This window comes from Echinops telfairi, unplaced genomic scaffold (genome assembly GCF_000313985.2).
Source record: "Echinops telfairi isolate 266 unplaced genomic scaffold, ASM31398v2 ScPeMD7_7468;HRSCAF=8506_0, whole genome shotgun sequence".
Classification (NCBI taxonomy): domain Eukaryota; kingdom Metazoa; phylum Chordata; class Mammalia; order Afrosoricida; family Tenrecidae; genus Echinops; species Echinops telfairi.
This window is the reverse complement of record NW_022111369.1, coordinates 40371396-40379656: the sequence shown is the minus strand read 5'-3', so window position 1 is coordinate 40379656 and position 8261 is coordinate 40371396. Positions and strand designations below refer to the sequence as shown.

Below are 8261 nucleotides of genomic sequence, written 5' to 3'. Positions count from 1 at the left end.
AAGATTTAACGTCTCAGAAACTCTTGAGGAACAATTCTACTTCATCCTGCAGGATCACCGTGAGTCAAATGATCGTGATGACAGTGTGTGGGTTTGCCTTGAAGCACAATTAAAACAATTACTAATTTACTCTAAAAATAGCATCCAGTCTGATCTTAGCAATATGCTTCCTGACTGAATTTTTCAAAAGAGTTCAGTACCCAAGTAAACAGTGGTCTGATTATTTTTCTCTACACCATTGTTTGACTAAGGAGTGACAGTGAGGAAGCAGTTTTTTTCAAGAGTCGAGGCTCAAAAGCATGCTAAAACATAGGGCGGTGTAAGTTACTCCAAATTCTATGCAGGCCAGAAATCTAAATTCTAGGAGAATTTTTTAAAAGTCATTATATTATTATTAATAACCTTCAACCGATGGCATAGAAATTAGACATTAGTTTGGATGCACTTCTCTTCCTTCCTTCCTATAGCTCTCCTCTACTGTCTCCTCATTTCTCTTCTACTTTCTCTGCAGTGTCTCTCTCTTATCCTCTCCGCTTGTCCTTTCTCATGCTGCCCCTTTCAGAGTTCCACTCTATCTTCCCCACTTCCCTTTTTCTTCTTTCCTGCTGAAACATCCTGCTCCTCTCAGAACTGAACCTCCTGTTGGAATTGTCATCTTCATATGGGCGCATAAATAGACGTCACATTCCTAAGATTCTCTTTTTGGGGAATTTCTGAAAGATAACTCGGTTCTTGGATATGTCGCATTTAAAGGGGACATCGATTAAATATGTCTATCATCATTTCTAGGAAACGTCCTGCCTCTTTCAGCTTCTCTTTCCTCTTAGAGAAAATTTAGGAAAGGACTTGCGCAGGCAGTTCACAAGAACCATAAATGGCTTATCAGCATTTGAAAGCATATTTGCAGATAAATAAAGGCAAGATAAACTATTAATGAGATATAATCTAAATCTACCTGATTAACAAGAGCATAAATTTGAAAAAAGAAAGGATTAGTCAACCAAAAAAGAACATTCTTTCCCATTGTTAATGTGAATATAAATTGGGGAAAATTAGAGCAACAAACCAATAGCAAATAAAAACCTAAATGTACAAATCCGCTGTACAGTAATTTTACTTTTAGAAAATTTGTTTGCAGATATTTTATACACATGCAAACAGATATATGGTGAGAAATTGATTACAGCATTGGTTTACATTGTTTTAGAGAAAAGAGATCCTGATATAAATATAATTTGAAGAGTACATTTATTTAAGTCACATTTAGGGCAAAAGCACTTCATCTGGATAAGGAAGAATATTATTAGGAGAAGGGCAAAATGACATCTGAAGACCCACAGTCATGCAGCTACTCAAATAAGACATGGAACACAAATGAAACTGTCACAAATTCATGATTGGTGATAGATCAATACAACACAGTGACATTTGGGACTACAGTAGTGGGAACAGGTACCATAATGGGGACATGTGTACATTTTTTTTAAAGATTGATCCTGGGCCCCCAACAAAGGCAGACAGGGAACATCTTGTTAGGCATAATTCATGAGTATGTGAACCCCAGTACAGACAAGACCCTAAGGGAGATTGCCCTTCTCCTAGCAGATCAGAGAGGGAGTGGAAGAAACCCACTTTTTAATGCACTCGGTCTGAGAGCAAGACTCTCTTACTTCCTGGTCAAGGATCAAAAGGAATTCAGTGGAAGCTTAATCTAAGTGGGGATTCTGCCATGGATTTGGGGCTTGTACTCTCAACCATCATCTCAAAATAGGTGCTCAAAATTTAACTCTAATATAAAACAGCAAAATACTTAGAATAAGTTAAATGTTTATAGTTTAACAAACTGTCACATTCATATAATGAAACTCTCTATAGAGACATTAAAATGCTAATGTATACTACATGTTTTTAGAAACTATGATCTCCCATATGTACTGCTAAGTTAAAAAAAATAAAGGAAGTTTTAGAACATTTTTCACAATAGTCTTCTATTTGTGTGTTTAATAATATATTCAAATACATGTACCTATTAATATATCTGTAAATAATGATATATCCAAATAGCATTCCAAATATATGGGCACAAACTTACCTTTGTCACCTTCTCTTTTTATTTCCCTCTGAGGAGAGAGACATATATATTCCATACATTTCATTGAGTAAAAAATTACTCACTGCTAGTTAGTTAATTCCAACTCATAGCAACCCTGTCAAACAGAATTGAACTCCTCTTTAGGGTTTCAGAGACCATACCACAATCTTTATAGGAGCAGACAGTTTGAAGTGCCTGGTGTGTGCGAACTGCTGACCTTGTCATTAGCACTGGAACACAGTGTAATACATATGTTCCACACATTCCAATGAATAAAGAAATACATGTTCATTCAGATGTGGGAAAACCAAAGAAGGTCTTAGTAATTATAATTTTAATTTACCTTGGGCACATATAACTTTTTCTACTAGTTATATTTTTAAAATACCATCTGGAACTCTAAAAATGAAATGAAATATATTTTATTATAATTATCAATATATCTTTAAGCAGTAAAGGTATAAATAGATACATTTTAAAGCTACCTTGTTTTACAAAACTATTCTTATGCCTTGCTGACATGTTTATTTATCCCTCTATTTTCAGCATCTTTTTACATGTACAATTCAGTGACCGTAATTGCATTCGTTATATTGTGTTATCATCGTCACTATTTATTTCCCAATGTTTCCATCACCCTTAATAAAAGGTTCAGGAGAAAAAATGAGACATCCTACTCTCATACAGATTACAGTCTTGCAAACCCACAAGAGCAGTTTTACCCTGTCCTATGTGGTTGCTATGAGTTGGAATCGACTTGATGGTATTGAATTTGATTTTGTCTGGTTTAATAAAAGCTCAGTGCCGAGCCAATCGTGACAGCCCCCCTTCCATGCCTCTGCTTCTGTTTATCAGTGGAAACCACTAATAAACTCTGATTTCTGTATATTTGTCTATTCTAGATATTTCACATGCTGTCATGCCCGAATATTGTTGACTGGTCATGAGGTAACTCGTGTGTACTCACACTAGTTTGTACAGGTTGTATACCTGAAAGCAATATAGGTCTTTATAGGAGCCGGCTGCCAAGGACAGTTTGAGCTTGAACTAGCTGGTCAGCCAAGTGTGAATAGCCTTAAATGCATGCTCTCTCCTTACAAGTACACAGGGTGCACTCACGGGGTGAAGGTGAATTCTAGCAATGTGTGCAGTGCCTTTGCTTTAATAGGGGTTGGGTAGGTGTTGACCTTATCAATCACAGCATCAGGGGCTACTTTCATCAGACCCGACCAGACAATATACAACATCCAAGTTACTCATCACTTCGTGGGGCAGGGAAGGTGGGTGGCAGCATGCTGCTAGGCCCAGGATGGGCAGACCTGGACTCACCTCACAGCTAGACGAGGATGCTGACAGTCAATAGGTGGAGCACAATGGGCTCTGGGTCTGGACTCAGGGGAAATGGATGTCTGTGGTCCCTCAGGGATGGTGATGGGCTCACAGCATTCCACACGCACTTCCAGGAGTACCTCAGGGACAGGAGGATGGTGGGGGTGCTGCCTGCACCTCCGCACCCTGTGTACTTCCTGGTCAGAGGCCAAACTCTCCCTATCTTGGCCACCAACACAGACTTGGCCTGCAAGGAGGGAATCCTCCATTCCCTCCTCTCACAGATGCCCTCCTTCTTAGACCAGGGGTCGCTAACACTTGAACTTCCATTCACTTGTCCTGAGCACCACCATCACCCTCTCAACTTCCATTGTGTTTCCACCACAGAGGATGCTTGAACATATTCAGGGAGCACTTCCCTGGTGAAAGCTTTCCTTGTTTCATGCTCTAATCTCAACTCCTCCTGCGCCTGTACCTTTATTTGTGCAATCATCACAGCCTCTCCGATGGCATGAATTGTACACAACAAGGGCCACGCTTCCTCTGCAACCAGTGCTTTGGTGTCTGTCTCAGCCTTATCAAGCCCTACTAATTCAGGAGTCCTAACAATTCTTGTGGCATGTGGGGGTTTCTAACAGTTTTGCTAAGGGACAAAACTTGGATGACAATAGACGTCCAGGGCATACTCTCAACAAGTCCCTTTCCCTCATTCAGTCTTGGGGCTCTGGGGACTTGAATAACAGTGGCTGGGTATCAACCACAAGACTGGGAAAGACACTACAGATAGATGCTGAGGGATCAGAGAACTGATCTGGAGCTCCTCTGCAAGATGTTATTTTATTTTCATGGGCTGTGGGCAGGGAGGGTTTATGGACAAGGACACAGTACTGGTTCCTGCAGTGGCTGATTGGAAAGAAACGTTTCCTCTGAAGGGGATACTTCTGCAGGATCCTTTAATAATTTGAATGAGGTGAGATATTCAAATTCCTCACACCATGATGCTCGCATACCCTAAACTCTGGAAACTTGGAAGCAATCACAATTTCTATAGCTGTGCCGTGGCCTACAGGCTATGTGCTGGGGGTGAGGATGATTCAAAGGGGCCCAAGAACACATAGGAGTGCCTGCTCAACTGAAGTGGAAGTGAACATTTTTGGAGCATTAACTTATGTCCCTTCAATGTCTATTCAAGTTGCATTAGTGTCTAAAATCAAAGTCATTTTCTTTCGCCCAAAGTCAGAGTTCCAGTTTCAGTCTAAACTTTGGAACAACTGGAACACCATCTCGACCATAGACACATTTTTGACTAATTAACTGCCCAGTCAAGCCTTAATGAGGCAAAGAGGGGCAACAGTGCTTAGGTGCCAGCAAGGCAGTTCCCATTCTCAGCAACCCTCTGGACAGTGTAATGAAACACCATCGTTCAAACCCACTGAGGCAGCCGCCGTGCCCATCCATCTTGTTAAGGCCCTTGCTCGGTTTCATTGCCCTCTACTTTACCAAGCAAGATTTTCTTCCTTAGGGAATAATAGCTCCTTACAACTTGTTCAAAACACTAGACACAAAAATCTCTAAGGAGCATTCTTCCAAGACATATTTCTTTCTTTCTTTTCTTTGCTTTTTTTTTTTTTTTTGGAAAACTTCCATTATCTTTTAATTCCACTTTCCCGCAAACTCTTTGAAGCTTCCTGTACATTTTTTTAAAACATTTTATTAGGGGCTCATACAACTGTTATCGCAATCCATACACACATCAATTGTGTAAAGCACATTTGTACATCATTCTCAAAACATTTTCTCTCCACTTAAACCCCCGACATTAGGTCCTCATTTTCCCCCTCTCTCCCCACTCCCCCCTCCCTCATGAGCCCTTGATAGTTTATAAATTGGTATTTTAAACAGTCTATGATACTTTCAATAGTCTTCACCAACACCATAATTCAAATGCATTGATTCTTCTTTGTTCTGTTTTGTTCAATGTCCAACTTTCAAATGGATATGACATTATGGAAAATACTATGAATTGAGTCAGGTACACCTTAATCCTTCAAGTAACAGCTTTGCTTTACAATAGTCTAAAGAAGTCTTGTGCAAGATTTACCCAGTGCAGTGCGTCTCTTGCTCTCCTGACTGCTGCTGCCATCAGTGTCGATTGTGAATCTGAGCAAGACAAAAGACTCGGCAACTTCAAACTTTTCTCCATTTATCCTGATGCTTCCTATTGGTCCGTTGTGAGGATTTGAGTTTTCTTTGCTTTCAGTTGTAATCCACACGGAAGGCTGATAAACTTGGTGTTTATCAGCAAGAGTTTCAAGTCTTCCTCACTTTCAGCAAGTAAGCTTGTGTCCTCTGCCTATTATCTCAGGTTGCTGATATGCTTTTTTTTTTAATGTTTGAAATGAGCTTGCAAGTCATTCAAGACTCCAGGTCCACTTCAATTTTACTTTTCCTCCTTTTATAGCCACTCGGATCAGTATTTAGATCTGAGGGACAGGAATCTGGAGGGTTGTTGATAAGCTTTCCTTCAATCCTGGTGCCACATTTTTCTTCATATAAACCAACTTCTTTATTTGCTCAACATACTGATTGAATAAATAAGGTGAGAGAATACAACCCTCCTATACACCTTTCCTGATCTTAAACCAGGCAGTATTCTCTTGTTCTGTTAGCACAACTGCTTCTTGATCCATGCACAAGTTCCACATGAGCACAATGAAGTGTTCTGGAATTCCCATTCTTCTCAAGAATATCCATATTTTCTATGATCCACACAGTTGAATGCCTTGACATGGTCAATTAAACACAAATAGACATCTTTCTGGTATTATCTGATTTCAACCAAGATCCATCACCAATGACATCCTTTGTTCTATATCCTCTTTTAAAGTTGGCATTTAAAGGGGTTCATTGACCCCTTGTCAATGAACTACTGCAACTGTTGTTAGATCTTCAGCAAAATCTTCATTGAATATGGTATCAATGATATTGTTTTATAACTTGAGCATTCTGTTGGGTCTCCTTTATTTGGGATGGTTACAAATATGACTCTCTTCCAGTCAGTTGTCTGAGAAACTGCCTTCCAAATCTCTTAGCAGAGATAAGTGCTATGTGCTTTGTCAAACGTGGAACCATTTCTTTTGGTATTCTGTCATCTCCTGGAGCTCTGGTTTTGGCTCTCTTCCTTCGGCACCATTGGCTATCACTCATATGATACCTCTTGAAATGCCTGAATGTCCACAGTTATTTTTTGGTGCAGTGACTCTGTGTATTCTTTCCATCTTCTTTTTTATTCTTCTTGCATTCCTCAATAATTTTCGTAGAAACTTTCACTATTGCAATTCAATTCTTGAACTTTTTCTTTAATTCTCTCAGTTTAAGATGCTAAATGTGCTCTTTCCTATTTTTGTTTTCTAGCTCTGGTCTTTGCACATTTAGATATATTTTTCTTGGTGTTCTCATGCTGTCCTTTAAAATTTTCTAATCAGCTATTTGACTTCACCCTCTCTTCCATTAACTTTAGCTCTTTATGATTAAGAATGTCTCAGAGTCTCTTCTGACATTAACTATGAGTTTTCTTTCTTTTCTTTTTAATGACCGCTTGTTTTTCTTGATGTCATCCCATAGCTCAGAAGGTCTTCTGTCATTAGCAGTCAGGACAGCAAATCTGTTCTTTTTTTATTATTAATCATTTTATTGGGGGACTCTTACAAATCTTTTAACAATGCTTCATGCAATTGTATTAAGCAAACTATCACATATGTTGCCATCAACATTTCCAAAACATTTTCTTTCTACTTGAGCCCTTGGTACCAGCTCCTCTTGTCCACTTCCCCATCTTGTGAATCCTTGATTAGTTATATATTATTATGGTTATTTTGTGTCTTACACGGTCCGATGTGTCCCTTCATCCACTCTTCTATTATTTGTTCTGCCCTGAGGGGGCTATATGTCCAACCTCATGGTGGGGCCCCCTTTTGCCTCCCCACCACCATCACCAGGTCCCTACCCTTATTATATCACTACTCCCATTTCTGTTCCTGAGGGTTTTATCTGTCCTGCATTCCATGTGTTGAGAGGTCTTATCTGTACCCATGTGTGTCTAGCCAGATTTGTGATGTAGAACTGGATCATGGTGGGGTAGATGGGGAAGCATTCAGGAACTACATGAATGATGTGTGTTTCACCAGTGCTATACTGCACCCTGGTTGAATTGAACTTTCCTTGTAAGCCTTCTGTGGGAGAATGTCCAATTGTCTACAGATGGGCTTTGGGTCTTCACTCCAACCCCATTCTTTTGCATTGGTAGAATTGTTTGTTTGATGGATTTTGATACCTGATACCTGATCCCATAGACAACTCATGATCACACAGGCTGGTGTGCTTCTTCCATGTGGAGTTATTTGCTACCCTGCTAGATGGCTGCTTGTTTAACTTCAAGCCTTTAAGACCCCAGACACTTTATCTTTTGAAGCCGAGCACCATCAGTTTTCTTCACCACATAAGGGATCATGTCAGGAAGGTGAGTATCAAAGTGTGCCAGGTTATCAGAGCAAAATATTCTTGCATTGAGGTTTGAGGGAGACCTTGAGTAGAGGCCCAAAGTCTGTCTGTTACCTTTATACGTAACATATAAATATATATACATTGGCCTCTACACCTTTTATTATAAATTAATATATTTTCATATACATACCTATAGTTATACCTCTATAAATAGCTTTTTCCTCCTAGTGGTTTCCTCCATTTTCTTTCACTTTCCTCCTATCCCACTATCATACTCACCCTCCTTTCAGTTCTCTAATTCCTCTCACATACATTGCACTTGCTCAAACTCCACCAG

General features: G+C 39.6%; 1 non-coding gene across 1 annotated transcript; it reads right to left on the bottom strand.

The window, feature by feature from the left end:
• Window positions 1-5808: 5808 nt before the first annotated feature.
• LOC115873409 lies at window positions 5809-5928 on the bottom strand. Its single transcript, XR_004048406.1, has one exon. It is a non-coding gene; the product is annotated as a small nucleolar RNA SNORA61 (small nucleolar RNA).
• Between the last annotated feature and the right edge of the window lie 2333 nt (window positions 5929-8261).